Raw genomic sequence first — 19,357 nt, forward strand, 5'->3', positions numbered from 1 at the left:
CCCTGCTAGAGGAGCGATACCCGCCCCTGCAGCAGGCTCCGGCTCGGCCGACCGCGCGAGACGCACCTCGCTCCCGGCGCCCGCGCGCGCCGTGGCCCTGCTGCCGTCTGCCGCAGCTCCCTGCTCAGATGCCTCTGGGCATCCCGCGAGTTTGTAGCCCCTCGCTGATGAGCACCAGGGTGAAGGAGAGCAGCCATCTGGTGGTATTCCCGCTGGATGGAAAGTGAAAACTCATGAAAGCTAGATCTTCCGTGCAGTTGGCAGTGGCACGTGTGAACTGCTGCGTTGCTTCTGCCTTCCCTTGGAAAACTTTGCTGCACTGCAGCCCGACAGCACGCGGCGCTTACCGTGCCTGCCGGGCAGATGCTCCTCTGGCTGTTTCAATGTAAAAAGCTTGTGATAGTCACTAAGGATGAGGCCGCCTGCTTCAAATTCTTCTTTCCATTTTTACGTGACCACGCTGTGCATTGAGCAAGTGACTTTTTATTATCCCAAATGGCATAGAGGGGTTGGTGAGACCATTGTGGAGGTGCTGGAGTAAGCAGGAGGATGAAGAATTCACATTTTATTTATGACAATCATATTCACATTGTGCAATAGAGGGACTTCTCTTTCCAGCACAAAGCAGGGGAAGGAGACAGCATCTTTTCCCAGCAAGGACATTCTGAAGCAAAGCAAGGTCTGGATAACTGTGTAAGATGGAGTTATAAAGCAGCAAAGAAAATTAGTTGACAGGATGTAAAAAAAAAAGGATAAAACTGTAGATGTACCTAGTATGATAAGGACAGAGGTTTGCAATGATTTTTAGAATGGAAAAATTATGCTTCTCCGAGTTGCTTAGACATCTTTGAGACTGCCATAGAATTGCAGATAAAGGAGAACTGGTTGGCGTAGTTCTGCAGACTTTCTGGCAGCTTTGGCACTGTGTCCTGGCGGCAGGAGTGCCGGGCAGCGCGGAGCGCAGCCCCGGGGGCACAGGCTTCCTTCTCCTCCTCGCAGGGGCCACAAGCCGCCCGTGCTGGGGCCGGCTCTTCCCGGCGGCGCGGGCGCGGGCACCGCGGGCCGCTGCCAGCCTCATCCGCCCGCGGGGCGGCAGAGCGGCTGCCAGCCCGGCCCAGCCCGCTGCCTGGCTTTGCCTGGGAGTCAGGCCCGCGGCGGCGGGTGGCGCGGGGGCGGCCCGCCTGGCAGCGTGGCTGTGCCTGCAGCCCCGTCCTCCTGCCACGGGTCCGGGCTCGGCACCACGAGCCCGACTGTCCAGCACTTAGAAAGGCTTTTTTCTCTGGGAATCGGTGGCCAGGAGCCAACCACAGCGACTCGTACACGTCTCCCCCCCATTAAACCAGTGTTCCCACCCAAGCTTTGCACCTTCCATGAAGCCGAATTATTGTGTTTCTGGGAGGGAAAAGCTGATCTTCTGGCTGCATCCTTCTTGCACGCTGCCATCAGCATCTCATACCAAGCACTGCCCCACCTGCCCTCTTCAAAGTCTTAATATTCCCTTTCATCTTAAATTTGGCTTGAGAGAAAAAACTATCAGCCCTCTCGAAGCTGGGGCTGAAACACTTCCCAGCGCCGAGGAGCCGCTGGCATCCTCTGCTGTCGGCACCAGCTCTTCCCTGCACTCCCCGTCTGCAGGTGTCCAGCGTCTGCCCGGGGCTGGGCCGGGCTCGCGGGGCGCCCGCCGGACCACATCTGGCAGGTATACCTGACACGCACAGGACCGCGAGCCAAAAAATACCTCCCCTCGCCTCCCCACCAGATGTGTCACAAGGAGTGGAGACAGGTCTTTGAGGAAAAGGAAGGACTGCAAAATATCTCAGAATAAACTGTTGTTTTTTCAACTTGGCCAAAACCAGAACTCCACCGGAGGACTAATATTTTCTAAAACATTTTAATGACACGGGAGTGGGGCTAGTGCTAAGGTGGAAAAACCTGATATCTGTTGCGTAATCAGAGTTAGGGAATTTGCAAAATGTAAACTAAACTGCAGTTGTAAAAATAAATAGGTAGAAGACATCCTGCGCGGCACTGTGCCTGCGTTGCTGCGGCTCGTGAACGTAATCACTCACGCAGTCCCCGAGCCGCAGAGCAAAGCGCCAACCGCGAGGCGCCGGCGCCGAGCCTGGCTACGCCGAGTTCGCCGTTCGCTCCTCCGCCGCGTGCTCTCCTGATGTTCTCCGTGTCTTTTATTATACGGAACAGCTTGAAGCTGGCTAATTTGTACTTCTGCTAAAACAACCCCATGGAGTACAGCAGGAAAACGGAGCAGCTGGGATGTAGGTCCGCCCTGACCTGAGCCCCCTCAGGTCGGTAACTCTCCTCCTCTTTCCTCCACCCCACGTCAGCGTGTCCCAGAGAGCCGGTGTCGTCCCCAGAAAGGGCAGCCCAAAACCACTGAGCCTGAGCCCAGGCAGGACCGAACCCGAGGCAGGGTGAGAAGTCTTTGGTAGAAACGCTGAAGGAGGAACGTGGAGTTTTAAATTTAAAAAGTTCGACTTACTTTTAAATACATATCCCAACAAGGGGTGGGGGGAGGAAAAACAGACCAAGCAGCACATGGTCCGTGGGCGGTAAGGCTTTTGCACTTGTATTCGCCCGGTCGGAGATGGGCTGTAATTGGATCTGCATCTGTCCGGCTGCCGGCGTTACTCATCTGCTTCGCTGGTGCGCCGGGGCTCGCCGAGGTGGCTCTCCTCGCCGAGCGAAAGCGGATTCAGCTAGTTCTGACCAACTCTGGCATTTGAAAAAAATTGCTTTTCTTTTTCTTTTTTTTTTTTCTGCTTGAATTTCGCTGCCAGCAGCCTGCAAGTCAGGATTTCCCAGCCAGCAACTGCTGTTATTATCTGTTTTCACTTCCTTTGATGTTTACCAGACTGGACTGCTTTTAACTCCATTAATCTTTCATCAGTGTGGAGCCCCAGTATCACGGACCCCATGTGGCCTGGGCGCTGGGTCAGAGCAAAAATAAATGAATAAACAGATAAGAAATTCGCCTTCCTGAGGAAGCACTTAGCGAGGTCTAAATTTCTGGCCAAAAATAACACAAGCATTGATGATCTCAGAGAGGAAAATGGTTAAAAGCCCAAATGAACGTATTAAAAACTAAAGCTTAAAATAAATGACAACTCATTAGACTAAATCTGAACTCTGTTAAAATTCTTTACCAGATGAAAATGCTGGTATGAAAATAGTGCTAAACAGCTGAGAGCAGGACGAGCTGGCCTCATTTTCCTCTGGTCTCAGAAGCTGATGCTGCTAAGGAGGGCTTTCGCCTGCGGCTTCTGATACGTCTTGTTTGATATTTAGATGAGAAGGTCTGGCTAAAATGCCTCAATATTGTAAAGGGGGGATTCTCAGTCTTTAAAGGGTCAAAAAGCTGCTCTAAATGAGCAGTTAAAGATTACTGCCCATCCCCTGCAGTTCCTGGAAATTATGGGGATGAAGTAAACTCTGGAATAACAAGACAAACCAGTATTTTTTAAATTAAATTCTTGACCAAGTTCAATATAATTTCAAAGGAACGGGTCACATCCAGCTCGTTAAAAAAAAAATGTAGCTCTGATCTCTTTTCAGGTCCAACAAAAACTTTGGGATATTAGTGCTATTCCAGTTTAAGAAAAGAAAAGTGGTATTTCGGGGGGAGGCGGCGGATCAGGCTGGGTTCGGCGCTCTCCCTGCACACGCGGGCTGTGCGGGGCGCAGCAGTCCCTGATGGCTGCTAACCAAGCTAAAGCTCCCTGGCGCGCAGATGGCGCCAAGAAACGCCACTTTTGTTTTATTTATTTTTATTATTTTATTTTATTTTATTTTATTTTATTTTATTTTATTTTATTTATTTATTTATTTTTCGGCGCGCTGAGCGGCTCGCGGACACGCGCACCTCCGCGCTGCCCCGGCAGCGGCCCGCCCCCCCCGCGCCGCGCCGCGCCGCGCCGCGCAGCCCCACGCCCGCGGCCCCGTCCCGCCCCCCTCCGCGGGCACCTGCGGGCGGGGCCGGGCCCGGTGCTCACGTGCGCGGCGCCGCGGGCGCCATTGGCCGCGGCGGGCGGCGCTGCGCGGCGCGGCGCGGCGCGGGGCCGGGCCCGGCGGCGGAGGCGGGAGCGCGCGCGCGCGCCGCGGGGCGCGGAGCAGCGCGGCGCCGGCCGCACGGCAGCGGCGGCAGCGAGGCGCCGCGGGACGGCGCGGAGCAGGTCGGTGCCCCCGCGGCGGCGGCTGCCGCCCGACGGCCGCCCCTCGGCTCCTCCGCCGGGCTCTGCTCGCCGGGCGCCCTCCCCCTCGCCCCCCGCCTTGTTTTGCTTAGTCTCCGCGGTGCCCCGCGGGCTGCGGGTGCCCCGGCAGCAGCGCCGCGGCCCTCGCCTCGCCGCGCGTGCGGAGCCCGGCGTTTCTCGGGCCGGCGTGTGCGCGGCGGGCGGCCGGGGACCGCCTGAGGGCTGCGCGCTCCGCGCAGCGGCTCCCGCTGCTCCGGCGCCGTCGGGGCCCGCGGCGCTCGGCGCGGGGCCTGCGCTGGCCGGCGCGGCGCGCCCGGGCCTCCTGCGGGGGGCAGAGGCCGCTCGGGGGCGTGCGCTGCCCGCGGCGGCGCGGGGAGAGCGGCGCCCGCGGCGGCCCCGGTTCGGAGCGGCGTTTGCGAGGGGCCGGGCGCCCTCCGCGCTCGCGGGCCGCAGGAGGAGACCCCCGCCCCGCTCCGCCCCGCTCCGCCCCGCTCCGCGCGGAGAAGCGCGCGGCGGCCGCTGCGGGTCTGCTCGCCGCCGAGCCGCGCCGCCGGGGAAGCCGCCGGGGCCCGGAGCGGCTGCGCAGGTACGCGCGTCCCCGTCGGGCCCCGCGCCTTCGGGCCGCGGAGGAAGGGGTTGGCAGCGCGGCGGACTGGAGCGGTGGTGCTGGCTCTTGATTGCCATCTTGAATTTGCTCGCCAAGCCCTGCTCCGAGGCCGGGGTCGTGTTCGGTCGTGGTGGCTTATAAATCTACTCTAAACCTTCTGTTGGAGGCTGGAGCTGATTCGCAAGGCCCTGACCTAGGAATATGCTGCTCTGGTGATATTTTCTGAGCTGCGCACCATTTTCCCAGCTGTTTCTCCGGAAGCATTGCCTTCCTAGTAAACTCCCTTGCTGCTCTGCCTGCCTCTCAGTGGGAGAGCTGTCTGCTGGGTTTGCCACATCTGTTGCCTTGCACATAATAAACCAGCAGCATTTAAATAGATGTTGTTATTTGCAGTCAAGGTTACTCTGACAAAGCTCCAAAGTTTATAAAGGCTACATGAGGTAACATGGAGAAGGAAGCAGCGTAAGCAGTAATTTATTTTGTAAGATCCGGATATGCACACCAGGTATACATATCAGTCCCGATGCCTTTTGGGGGTGGTGGGGACAGTAACCTATCCAGTGCCTCCAGACCTGGAGGAGGAATTATAAAGCAGCAGGAGCACAAAGAGCAGAGAAGGTCCATGTGCTGCTGTCACGGAGGCTAATTATTAATAGAGCAAACCTGTGCAGTGGCCATGCGAGGAGAGGTGGGACGGTTAGGTGCTTGCTGCAGAAAGATTAGCTGTTGTATGTTGCGCTGAGGCATAACTGAACGTGTGAACTGCAGTTCTTCATCGCGGCCCTGCCTTAGCCCTGTTTCCTGCCACCTCCGAAAAGCCTCCTTCCCTTCGTGAAAGTAGGTAGTAGTCTGGAGGTGTAGCAGCCGCAAATGCCGTATGCAGACGCCCTTCCTGCTGTGTGCCTGGCGGGTAAGATGAAGCTAATGCAGTTGGTGAGGTGCGTTCAAGAGGTCCTCCCGGTGGCAGGAGGACGAGAAAATAAACGCAAGTGGGAAATGCAGAATGGTAGATGCCTGGTAGTGCCGGTTCAAAAGCACTTGTAGCACTGTGCGTTGTGGCTCTCCTGAGGTTTCCCACCTTGAAGTTGGTTCTTCGCATTTCTCCAGGTCCTCTCATTCCGTCACCACCATGTGCCTTGGCCTTGCGCAGAGCCCGCTGAAGCCAGTGGGAGTGAGCAGATTCTGAGTCAGGTCCTGTATCACTGGCTGATGTTTCCCCCTCCTTGGGTTCCCCAATCGTGTCGGCAGCCGTGCTGTTTGCTCCGGGCTGCTTCGCGGCGGGCTGGCTGGGGGCCGAGGGGCCCCGCAGCCCCGTGTTGGCCCTGCCTTGCTCCTGCACCTCTGGAAGAGGTTACTACACTGACTAATTGCTAAGGATTAAGTCTTAAGGGCTTAAAGCATTTAATCAGAACATAGACTTGGGCATGAAGAGCAGCTTGAGTCACAGATGATGTCACGGGGAACCCAGTAACTCCTTTCTCAGCTGGGTGCAAACAACAGGGAGCTCCAGCTAGTGTTTCTTCTACCGGATAATGAACTGGGAAGTTTTTGTTTGTTTGTTTGTTTTTTAAAATTCTTCTCCTCAGAAGAACAATTTGTATCTTGTAAGTAATTCATGCAATTGTTGTAGTTCTGAAATATTTGGCAAACGCAATTATCAGTCTTTACCTTAGATGCAAATATTACTATATGAAACAGAAGGAATAAAACATGATATCTCATGGTTTCTGCTGTTCTACTTTTTCTGCTTTTTTTTTTAACCAGCATTGAAATTCAACTACAACAGTTCTCCTTTTTGTTTCTTCCCTTCTGCTTTTTCTTTCTTTGGTAGCTGGAAGATTACATTCTGGGGAGAAAAAAAGAAAACTATTGATATGTTAAGAAAAATGCAAATAATTTTCCCCAGAAGAACTTGAATTTGGTTAAAGATTTATCTGTACTTTTGCATAACTGCCATTTTAAATATTTTTTTCTAACTAGCAGCAAAAGGTCTGTAGGTTTCACCATGCAGAGACTTGTGCACATGACTAATTTTCCACACATGCATGGTCTCATGAGCATGCACGCGTGCGTGAGGTCCTCTGGGGTCAGCATGCTGGTGCTTGGTCTCATAAACGTTTACTCTCGGCTGTGATGTTGGGTTGCTGTGGGTCTGTACTTGTGAATATTTGCCAGAAAAAGGCTGAAATATTGAGAAGGAAGTTTGTGAAATGCACAGCTAGCAGCACTGTATTTTTGAAAAGCTAATTACTGTTGTAAAGCAGTTCTGCACCTCTTACCTTGAGATTGCTCGGAGCCAGGTTTTTTCCAAGTGTGACTTGCTTGCCTTGGGGATGGGGTTGGCTCCAGACCTTTTGGTCTAAGCGAACTGAGTGCAATTCCCTTTTAACCATTTAGCGAAGAACAAGTACCGATCGCTTGCCAAACAATTTTTCCCCTCAGAGATTCCAAACAAATTTAGTAAAGAACAAAGCCAGCGTTTCTGGTGTTTAACTTGTTGAGAATCGTCTTGGGTTTTGGCACATTAAAAAGCAAAGTGCGTCACCAGGCAAGTTGGCACTTTCTAATACCATCAGTAACACTCGTTTCCACATCATTAATTTTAACTGACACTGCCTCAGTCTTTCTCCCACCACAAATGTCTACGGTTAAAAGAATGGAGACTCTTTTCAGTTATCTCTACGTTGTTGATAACCACGTTCTTCCAGTCTTGCCAGAACGGGATCGCGTCCCCTCCAGGGAGCGGCTGGGGCAGGCGGCCCCAGGAGACCTGCGCGCGGCAGCTCCCGGCGCGCTCGCGCTCGGGGGTGTCCCCGGCGGGGGAGCCCCCTCGCCTGCGATCGAGCCAGCGAAATACCGGCGCTGCCCAGCGCTCGGGGCCGAGTACGGCTGCACCGCAGGCCCCTTGGTTGGCACTGCTCTGGAAGAAATACGTCCCCTCATAGTCTTCCTCCTCTTCCTTGGATAAATCTGGATGTGAAAACCTGTTGTTTTTGCAGTCTCAGATCTGTTGCTACCTATAGTTTTCCTTCCTTTCACTTGTTCTTTCCTTGGAGTTCGTTTGTTTTAAGGTTGAAGTAGTTATGAAATTCAACATTTCAGAAACAGTTGTGGTGTAAAGTACTGCTACCCTAAAGGCGAAGGCAAACCATTTGCTGCTCAGCCTTTAAAGACCTGTTTCTCTGAGGAGGTAACTCTGACGAGGAGGGGAAGAAAATAAGCAGGCTGAAAGCACGTGGCAGCCGGCAGTGCTTGAGGAGAGCAGTTGCCTTTACTCGCTGTGGTCCTGCATTTGGGAAGAAATGGTCCAGTGCTTGTGACCTGTCCTGCTCCTCGTTAGTGCTAAAGAAGAGCGCTTTCTAGGTGTGATGGTCTTGTTAAAACCTGGGCACCTCCTTGGGAGTCCTCTCTTACGAAGGTCTTGGAAGACCAGGAGACTGCAGTGGAAGATTCCCCTGGCCCAAGGAGAGGGCTCGAAAGACCGTTAAAGGCAATTGCTACCTTTTCTTACTACAGCGCTCTTCAAACGGTTTGTCGTGCATTTAAATTTTAAAAAATTGCACAATCCCCGAAGCAGCGTTTTAAGCAGTGGGAATTAAAATCCCTCTCTGTTTGCTGGCACGGGATTTTTGCCTGAGTCATGTCTCCTGATGATTTTCCCCATGTGTTGGGAAAAACTGTGGGTGGGACTGCATAAACACAGGTGTCTACTGCTGTTTTAGCTGTGACACCCGTGTGGAGCTGGCAAATGTGACAGGACCTACAGCAGACAATGTCCCGGGGCATCTGCTGGGGACCAGCAGTGCTTTAGACTGGGCCTTCCCTGGGTTCGTGACGTGAAGGTATGTGCACAGGGAAGGAGCGAGCATGGGTACTGAAGCAATGAGGCAGGCTCCTGCCCGCCCCAGTGCCACCCGTGGCTGCAAAGCCACAGTCAAGATGCCATTTTTTCCCTCTTCAACTTCATTCTTTACAAGTCAGCACTAAGATAAGTTTCTCTATTAAAGATGTTCCTGATTGCTCTTGGTTTCTGCTTCAGCTGGGGCTGCCCCACCTCTGCCTGGCTGAAGCCGCAGATATCAACATGCCTGCTAAAAGCAGCGCTGGTTTTTGGGTAGACTTCGTTTAAGAACTTGATTCTTGCTGCAGGGACTTTACAACTTACGACAATAGCTCTAAGGGAGAAAACAAATGCATACGACGTGCATATAAATTACAGTGCTCAGTATCTGCTCTTCAGCCACTGCAGCAAAAGAGAGAGAAGGATTTGTACGCTTTCAGGTAGTGTGAGATCTTGCATAGGGAGCGCCTGGGCCTGGAAGGACTCTTGCACCAGCTCACTGAAGCTGTGTGCACTGCAGAGAGAGAGATGATCTTGTGCTTTTGCAGTGCCTTAAAGCCAAAAAGGAGATTGGAAACCTCAAGGAGACTTTTTTCGTGTACCTCAATGGGTCTGTGTACAAAGTTGGTTTTGTCATATTAGACAACAAGCTGTACTTCTTGCTGATAGGTCTCAGGCGTACTGGTTAAAAAAACAAGGTTATGCAACACCAATTTGCTAGTTGTTGAAAACAACCTTTCAGTTCAACAGCTTCCTCTGTGAATAATAATATTTTATATGAAAGTATTATGTAATGGACATTTTTATCTTCTCTGCAGTCTTGTGCAGAGGAGCATGTTGTCAAGCTATCGGGTTGTTTGACATAAATTTGTCTGCTGGTGCAAATCTAGTGCAAATGTCAGCGAATGATGAAAAAAATGTCCATTTTTCATGTTTGCACGTGACGCTTTGAGTCCAGAACACTGACGGGGAGGGTGGGAACGACTTGGGTTTGCCAGTCCCGGCATTAGCGCTTGGGCCAGGCGTGCGCAAGGTGCTGCGCTGTCCTGTTTTGTTCTCAGGCACCAGTGTGGCTAGAAACCCTTTCCGCAGGCACTGGCGATTGCCTTCATCAAGGGTGCATAGAGGAAGCAGACTTGACGCTTAATCTAACTAGTGCTTAGAAGTACAAACTCAGAAATGTATATACAGAGCTCCTCTCAATGGCTGCTGTCCAGCAATGTCCAGGTCCACACTTTCTGTCTGTGATTAAATTGAGAAATAAGCCTAAACTACCTTAGCCTGGAAGAGGAACTGACAAAAGGGAAATGCAACCTTTGGGGCCTTTTTTTTTTTTTTTTTTTTTTAATGTCACACTTTCTGTTTTAATAATCCATATTAAACTCCCTCAGTGTTTTTACCACGTTGGTGCTGCTAGCAGAGAGAAAGGGCAGACAGGCTTGGTGGTTTTGTTTCCCCACCCCCATCTCCATCCCTCTGGCAGTAAATCCCTTGGCTCATGGAGCGCGGAAGCAGGGGAAGGTGGGGAAGAAGGAGGCGGAAGGAAGAATAACGGGAGAAGAGCAGTTCTGGAGGAGAAACTCCTCGAGTTCTTGAGGAGCGGACTGAGGAAAAAGACAGAAGTGGGTGTGATAAAACGGGAAAAAATGAGGTGATTTGGGCAAGACTCTGTTTTCACTGGTTAATATTTGTGGTTATGTTTTGTGTGTGTTTGCTTTTACGTGCAACTTGTACCTCTATGGAAAGATCAGTTTGAGTGTCCCAGTTAGCATCGGTCAGTTTAACCAAAATAGATTTTAAAGAAAAAACTGTCTGGGCCAGAGTTACAGGAAAACAAAAACGGCGAAGTGTGCAGTAAAGCCTGGAAATAAAAACATGAGGGAAGCATGCAGAAATCCAAAAGAAATTAATAACATTGTGGCAAGTGAAAGGAGATAACAAAATTGTTGAGATAAATTTGAGTGAACATAAAATCTCAAAGCACTGGGTTGTGCGTCCCGCTCTGCCCGTGCAAAGCGTGCGGCTGCTGCTGCTGCTGCAGCTCGGAGGTAACCTCGCCTCCGGAGCGCTGCTGGCTGCGTACGGGGAGAGAAACGCGGGGCGGAGAGTAATTCGGTTGCGTTGAAATTAAACATCTACTGGGTGAAACGGATAATTTTAGAGTTATTTTATTAATCACTGAGTCCCCTCGCCAAATTCTCTGCTTAGTCCCCCAAACCCTGCCATTTGCCTCCCTGCCCTCCCTTTGCAGCGGCTTGGTAGCGGTTGGGCCTGCAGGCGTGTCATCTGATTTCTCACTCCATTAGCAGTGCTTGTTTCCCTGCTAAGCCCAACAGAAATAGTAGTGTTTTGATCAGTGGAAAAAATGTCTGATTGACTATGCAGATGAAGGCAGGCACGTGTAAGCTACAGTATATAGGACATGGCCATTTGGAGGTTGCACGTGTTATGCCTGAAGTGCCAAATGCCTGGCTGTGGTTCAGATAAAATTGGCATCTGATGCCATCACACCAGTGTAAATGGGAAATCGTTCCCTATGCCAAAGGGGCCTGAAAGAACAGAGGAAGATCAAGGAGAATGTGTGCCGGAGGAGAACAGGTTATGAGCATATTGGTGCATATGCTCCTTGTTTAACATCCTTTATTGCGACTGTTCCACGTGCTGACTCCATGAAAGAGTGGGTGCGGATTCCTTGTAGCGGAGCAGATGTTTCTGTAAATAAGACATTGCTTTGTTCCGCTAAATGGAAGTTGTCACTTCTACAATGGGAGGGGGAGCTAATATCAGAAAAATACAGAGATAAATTTTCATATGGGAGTGAGAACCCCCAGCCGTCGGGGGTTGCCCCGGGGGGAGGGACCCGCGCCCCGGCGCGGGGCTCGCTGTGGCCGGTGCCCGCGGCAGCCGTCGCTGCCGGGCGCCCGGTTTTGCCTGCGCGTCCTGAGTGGCGGGGTCCGCCCGGACGGGGCGGGCGGCGCGAGGGGCTGCCTGGACGGGGCGGGCGGCGCGGGGGGCTGCCTGGACGGGGCGGGCGGCGCGGGGGGCCGCCGCAAACGCGGGCGGGCGGCGGGCAGCGCCCTCGCTGCCGGCGCCCGCAGAGCCGCCCCAAAACGCGGCTCTGGCTGGGCAGAGACGGGGCGGCGCAGAGAGAGGGGCTCTTGGCCGCGCTTGCTGGGTGCGCGGGGGTGTTTAAGAAACCGAGCAGGAAATGGCAGTTTAGCTCTGCTCCTTAGCAGCGGGGCGGCTCGGAGGTCTCGGGAGTTACTGAGGGGGTGTGCTCAGCCTTCCCCAGGGACCGGCTGCGGGGTGCAAGGGGGGCTGGCGTGCCGCTTCCGCGAAGCAAAAGCGGTGTTTCCCCGACGCCCCCGCTAGCGCCGATGTGCTGTTCACCCCCCTTGACTCACAGCGGCTTGTTTTCACGCAGGAAGCGTCTGCGGGGCTCATCAAAATGAGCAAGTGACCATCGGCGCCCGGCTCGGCGTTCCCGTCACGAGAGCCTCCGCAGCCTGCGCTCGGCCGAGCCGAAGCCGGAGGAGGAGGAGGAGGAAGGAGAAGCACAGCCTGATCAGGTACTGAGCGCGAACGCGACGAGCTGCCTGGTGCCGAGGCGACGCGATGAACAAGCATTAGCTGTAAAAATAGAACTTTATTCCTTAAAAAGCGCCGCTGACGCGCGTGGCCTGGCGGCGCGGCCATGCGCGCGCCGTGGGGCAGCCGCGGGCGCTGCGCGGCGGCTCTGCGCTCGCCCTGGGGCAGCCGGCGCCGTTGGCAGTTCCGGGGAGTCTGATGTATACCCCTGAGGGTCAGTGCAGCCCGGTGGGCGCTTGCAGCACCTGCATGCAGGCTCTGCGTGAGCTGGGAGGAGTTTGACTAGAAATGCTCCTAATGAATGTTGAGGAGCAATTTGATGAGTTGAAGGACAGAGTTTTTTCTCACTTTTTTTCCTTTTTTCTAATCGCATGACAGCTTTGCAGGAGCACAGCGTTACGAGGTAGCCATAGGTACGGAAGGGAGCAGGCTGATAGGTTTTAAAACAAAACCAACTGCCAGCTTTTTATTGTTCGTTCGTTCGTTTGTTTGTTTTTCTGAGATTGCCACAACTGTTTCTAGTAACCAGTATTTGTTCTTGCAAACAAGTCTTCCACGCTGTCCTACATCCAGACTTTGTTACTTAGGTTCGTCTTGCTGCATGCAAACAGTCAGGAAAGGTTTGAGATTTCCGTTTATTTAATTAATTTAAAATTGTATTTTTTTTCTTATGTAACTACTTTTTAGCTTAGGTGCAACTCCTACCCAGAGGTCCATGTCCTGGAAAGGCTTGTGCATGTTTTTCATGTACCGTAGAGATTCCTCGGGAATGGGGCTACTTCGGCTTGCCCATACAGTGCTTGGAGTGATGGTAGCCCACAGTTTACTCTTAGGGCAAAGTAGTTTTTGAAGAGGCCCAGTGTTTTCTGCCTGAAGCAATACTTTCCCTCTAAAAATATCGGCATCTTTTCCATAGGCTCCCTGAATTTATTACAGACTGCTTTTGATGATGTTTTTTATTTATTGACCCAGGTGGAAATAGTGGGATTTTGTTTAGGTCATCTGTTATGAAAAAAACTATTCTTAGCGTTTGCAGGGGAATTTCCAGCACCGTCTGATTAAACCTTTCCTTGTGTGGTTGCAGGAAGGGAAGTCCTTTTCTAGCGTGCTTGGGGAAGCCCTCGCTATTTTATCCGGGGAAATATGAGTCAGTATTTGTTTGATTTGCCGGTGAGCTTCCTGCCTCGCGGGGAGGAGAGCGGCGGGTTCGCCTGCAAACGTCCCTCCCTCGGCGTCTTTGCGGGGTGGGGGGGAAGCTGGTAGCCACTAGTTAAACAGCCGCGTCGCAGGATGCGGAAGGGTTACTGAAGCATTGCTAGAAAACGTACGGCTGTGTGCCGGCCTCGTGTGCTCCGCAGACGAGCTGACCTAAATTCTGCAGCCAGGCCTGCCCGCCGTGCGCAGCGGCGTGACGTGGCAGCGGGACGACCTGCGGCCCATTCGGGGTTGGGGGCGCGGGGAAAGGGTTCGGGGAAAAGAGAAGATGTTTATGTTGAAATGGAAGGAAGCACAGGCAATGCAATTTTTGTGACTGTACTGAATTTATCTTAAAAGTTGGTGAGGAGTTTTTCTGGTTGTTCTGGTCCATAGTTCTCTATTTTTAATACTGAGAACTTCCTGTGGCATCAGGATGAGTCTGCATCATGAGGACGTTCGTTAGGGAGAGCAGAGGGGCTCTTTACTCCCAGATGGGAAAACATACGGAGGGTTTTACCAGTAAGAGGTTTTAGTGATAGTTCGGAGCCGAGACAAGTTGTAGCAGGTGATACGTATCTTATCAGCAGCGAAATGGTTAACTGAGCTGGCACTTGACCATCACCTGGGGGAATGGGGTTAGTGCCCCCTTGACATAAATGGAAAGTTTTCAGGCTGCATGTTCATTTGGAAAGATTATATATATTGACAAACATGACAGCAAAATCCAATAGAAAATTAAATGCCACATAGGTCAGAATAAAGGAAATGGTTCTGACCTGCGTGCAGAACTGTATTCCTGTAACTGCCTGCAGCAGGACTGTGACTCTGCAGTTTAGTTTCTGCTAGCACACGCCTGCTGTGATGGCACTAACCTCTTACTCCCTTCCTCAGTAGAAATAAGCTGCACTGATGCAATGCTCTCCTCCTTTTCCATCACCCTCCTGTGTGCATACTTTTGGTACCGTCTCTCTGCTTCCTCCTGAGGTGCCTCTTGGGCTCATAGGGGATTTTTCCACTGGTGCTGCTTAAACCTGGTCCTGTGAAAGGAGCAGCTTACGCTGGCAGAAGAATCTCTCTGCCAGTAGAAGGGCTTCTGCAGTAAGGTTTTGCTGGCATAGTTTGCTGGGGACTGATACAGCTAAATCAGCAAAATTTTAAAGTGCGGCAAAGGGCTTTACTTTGCAATATTCTAGTCTGGTTGCAGTGGAGGAGTGTATGAGTATATATAATACATGTGTGTCTGGAAGGCTCTTCTGTAAGAGCTTAAGCTTTAAGCACTTCTGAATTTTTTAAGAGGAATTTCTACAGCTACAGAATTGCAAAGTGCCGGGGAAATAGTGATAACCTCAAACATAGCTGGTTTATTTAAGATTGCATTTCACTGATGTGCTTTCAATTTGTTTTAAAAACAACTTGTCTGCATAAGCTACTTACTATGTGTACATAGTAAGCAGCAATGCCCACCTTCTGCTGGAAGTAGGGAAATAAAAGGGACCCAGGGAAGGTATGGATTTACTTGGTTATTTTCTTTTCTTTTTGTTTTTTTTTGTTTGTTTTGTTTCTTGCATCCTGCTTATCAGCATTTCAGCATGTAGTTTAAGAGTGTAAGAGAGAACATTAGTTTTCCAGAGGTAGGTAAATCTAACAGATTTAGTTGTTAATAACTCAGATCTATCCGTGAGTAAATTATAAAAACGTATTGTTATCAAACTTCAAATTAACAGGTATCATGAGTCAGCCCGCTCTAATCTGTTTATGGAGTGTCGAATTTAATCTGTATTGATGGTCTGTTGTATTTCATATGTATGAGCCATGTGAACTTGTGGCAGAAAAAGACAGTAAGAGCAGGAGAAAAAATAGCTTGCTTATGAAAATAAATCAGTCTGCTGCAACCAGTATTTTTGACAGTGGCTGCCAAAGGGAAGAAAAAAGATGATTGTATGATAGAGCTGTGTTGCATGTAATAGGTTTTTTCAGAATGTTAATCTATAGATAGACTTTTAGCTTAATATGAGAACAGGCTGCTATAGAAGATGCCTGTTAATTTTTTAGAGCTGGGTTGGCTTCCCATCAGATCTGTATGCTCATATATTGAGATAGTTGTATTGATGTTATTGCTAAGGCTGCCTCAAAGCAGAGGTAAATTTTTACTTAGATGTAGATAGTTTTTATTTTGACTACTTCTTTGCAATACAAATGACTTCTACGTACTCACTTCAAGGTTACAATTTTCATGTGAGATCATCTTTTCTTTTTTCTTTTCTTCCTAGTAGAGTTATATTTGTGATGCAGAATTTTCAGTGTTGACTTTAGATACAGAAGTGGGAAAGTAGCCTTATTTTGATTATTTTTCCACTGTTTTTGCTTCCATACTTCTTTGGGTAGACAAGACTTATCCATCACTGAATAACAAAAGCCAGTCCCCACAACAGAAATTCTGTGAGTTGAGCTTCTTCCAGCCAGCTAGTTCTTCTGTAACTCTAGATCTAACCCAACAGTTGGGTGTCAGCTGCAACATCTGGGTGAGGAAAGACAGAGAGTATACAGATGCTTGTCACAAACTTGCTGTAGCATGCAAAAGTGTGACCGAAGTCATTTAAATTTACACCACAAAAATACTAGGTTTTGTATTTTCCTATGTTCAGACCTGTTTCCTATGTGATAGATGCCAAATTCAGCATACTGGAGTAATCCTAGCTATGTATTTTGACACATTATGATCTTTTGAAATATTTGCCTGCTGTCCGTTCTCTACTGGAAGCTCTGAAGATGTGCTTTGGATAGATGGGGAGAGGTTCTCAGCACATAGTTGCTCCCTCAAGCTTCATCCCTTGCGTTCAGTAGATGATGCTTTTTTAAGTAAGGCCACACCATTGCTGTGTATTCTATTGGGGGTTAGTTATGAACACCGGAGGGCAAAATTAGCTTAGTGAGGTTCAGCATCAGAGTAAGGTACACCCATCCTTGTCCACACCTGCCCACCTCAGATTTAGTTTAACTGGAAGTGAAACATTTCCAGGAACCAAGAGCTAGGGAAAGGATTTGTGGGAGAGGCCGTAGGGGAGGTGGCCTTCCAAGACCTCTTTTCCCTGTGTAGATGTGCGCAGCATGTTGCCTAATACTGCTGTTTTTGCACCCCTTGGTGGTGAAAAGCACGTACTCCAAGAAGTTGGTGACATTTTGCCTGGCACCTGACACAATCAAGATGGAGAAATTTGCGAGGGGCAAACAAAGAACTCTTTGTTGCCCAATGATTTTAATACTCCTGTGTTATAGTATATATAATGCTGTAATACCATGTTACTTTGTGCACTGTTTTTATGGGCCTCTTTTAGATAATTTTTATGTTTAAATAAATAACAAATTTCTCTGTTTTTTAAATTATTTCAAATACTAAAATTTATTTGCAGTTCTACCATTCTACTGCCTCTAGTGATTGAATACGTAAAACCTGTTCTTTATTGCTAAGCAGTTGGCTTTCAAACTTTCCACTTACTTGACTTCGCGTTTCATGAAGTAGCTCTTGCTCACCATATTATTGGATGCCGTAGAAAAGTTTTCTGTGCATAATTAGAAGTGGCTGGATCAACAAGGTATCAGTCTTCCCTATTCCCTTAACTCTTACCTTCTGCAGAAAGTGAACAAAAAATTACTTCCTGCTCAAAGACAGAATCTGCCACATTTTGGAATAAAAATGCTTTTGAAAGCAGACTGCAAAGCTATTTTTTTGAGCAATTCATATTTCATAAGGAATTTTGTAACTTGTGACTGTTAAGGGTAATGATATTTAATTTACTTTTCATGGACATTGATTTTATTTTTTAATTTAGTAATTATTAATTTGTAATTTTGTAGTTACTAATCCAGAAAATCCCTGAATGTGTTGCTTTGAAGTCTTGCAATAGTTTAAGCAAAATACTGCCCTGATTTATTTCAGTCCTGTCTGTGGAGGAAGCATGATGTTTCGGGACTTGAGAGGCAAAGGTTGATATAGAGAGTCAGATTGCTCTCTGCACCGCGGCTACGTGTCCTGCAGCCCGGGTTTGACCCAGCCGCGCGGCCAGCCTGCGGCGCTGATCCTTGCTTGCCGAGCCGTGCGTGTCGCGGCTCGCTGCCTCCTGCACCGGAGCAGCGGTGCCTTGGCTGCCAGAGGTTGAGGGCAGAGAAGGGCCATTCCCGTGGCACCACAGAGGTGGCAGTGATGGGAAGAAGGGCTGTTCCTGTGGCACGGTGGAGGTGGCAGCGATGAGGGTGATGGAGAGAAGGGCCATTCCCATGGCACTGTGGAGGTGGCGGTGATGGAGAGAAGGGTCGTTCCCATGGCATGGTGGAGGTGGCGGCAATGGGGAGAAGGGCCGTTCCCGTGGCACCGTGGAGGTGGCGGCGATGGGGAGAAGGGCCGTTCCCGTGGCACCGTGGAGGTGGCGGCGATGGGGAGAAGGGCCGTTCCCGTGGCACCGTGGAGGTGGCGGCGATGGGGAGAAGGGCCGTTCCCGTGGCACCGTGGAGGTGGCGGCGATGGGGAGAAGGGCCGTTCCCGTGGCACCGTGGAGGTGGCGGCGATGGGGAGAAGGGCCGTTCCCGTGGCACCGTGGAGGTGGCGGCGATGGGGTGATGGGGAGAAGGGCCGTTCCCGTGGCACCGTGGAGGTGGCGGCGATGGGGTGATGGGGAGAAGGGCCGTTCCCGTGGCACCGTGGAGGTGGCGGCGATGGGGTGATGGGGAGAAGGGCCGTTCCCGTGGCACCGTGGAGGTGGCGGCGATAGGAATGGTAGGGAGGGAGGGATGTCCTTGGGAACTGCAGGTAGACTTGGGAAACAGCTTTGTAAAATGATCAAGATGCCAATAATTGAATCGTCTTGTCAAGCATCATTTGTGATTCATAGTATGTTTGTCTGCCTTTAATTCTTCATCTGATTGAGGGAGTACAAGCACGGCTTTTAGCACTCTTTCTGTCTGTATTTTTCTCTCCCTATGGCTCTTGTAAATGTTTTATTTGGTTGGGTGGTTTTATACCCCTTTCTTGTCTCAACTAGGACTCAGACTGAAGAAAGCAACTGAGATTTTTTTCAGTAAAACAATGTGTATGGATTATGGGGGATGGTAATTGGAGGTCTCATCCATAAACATTTACTGAAGTGTATTTCAACTGGCACTTCTAGCTTTTTTTGTAGTTACCAGAGCTTTGGGCACCTAAAAATCCCCAAACCTTCTTTACTTTAAAATTTATTTATTTATTTATTGTGTAATATCCTAACTAGGGGAAGAATTACTTTTATTTACCTAACATACTGGATAGCACTTACCTCCCTAGTTGCATGAACTCCAGGTGGGTTTTTGCCCCGTCACTGAGTCGCCTTTGGGCGGGTTGCCCACATAGCAGTGTTGGTGGGAAGGGAGAAACACTCGAAACAGGAAAGAAATGATGAGTCAAGGACTGTCATGCATTATGCATCTGTCCTGCGCCTTGCAGGCGGAGGCCCTGACCTACTTGAGGCCTCGAGCTCCTTCTGCGGTATAAGTGTTTAGCAACGATCAACCTCAGTACCTTCCAGAGGGAGTCAGCATGCAGGGACACCCCCCGGAACAACCTTTAATCCCCTCCCTGAGGCTGGGCGGTTTCTCAGTCCCTGCTCTTTGGGAGGGCTGGACGGGTGCCGCCGGTCCCTGCGGGCTCGTAGGATAGTCGGTGCCCAATGTCCTCCTCTTGTATTTGTTGGCAAAGCAATAGGCGAGAGCTGTCTTATTTCAACTGTATTTTCTGTATGTCGGTACTGCCGAATTCTGAGAGTATATATTCATTTTTCAGAAAGAGTCAGTGTACCAGCAAATGCTCCAGTCACTGATAACATCTGAAAACAATAAAAAAGAGAGAGAGAGAGAGACCAAAAAAGCCCCCAGATGCCTCCCCCCTAA

At 50.5% G+C, this 19,357-nt stretch overlaps 1 protein-coding gene across 2 annotated transcripts in view; it reads left to right on the forward strand.

Annotated features, from left to right (window-relative positions):
• The first annotated feature begins 4,116 nt into the window (after window positions 1–4,116).
• Window positions 4,117–19,357, forward strand: part of LRRC8D (leucine rich repeat containing 8 VRAC subunit D) — a 47,632-nt gene continuing 32,391 nt past the window's right edge. For both annotated transcript variants that reach the window (XM_062581872.1, XM_062581873.1), the window contains exons 1-2: window positions 4,117–4,190; window positions 12,081–12,225. The gene's annotated coding sequence lies outside the window, so the exon portion shown is untranslated. The remainder of the gene's footprint in view (window positions 4,191–12,080; window positions 12,226–19,357) is intronic.

Source organism: Rhea pennata, chromosome 8, assembly GCF_028389875.1.
Source record: "Rhea pennata isolate bPtePen1 chromosome 8, bPtePen1.pri, whole genome shotgun sequence".
NCBI classification, from domain to species: Eukaryota; Metazoa; Chordata; class Aves; order Rheiformes; family Rheidae; genus Rhea; species Rhea pennata.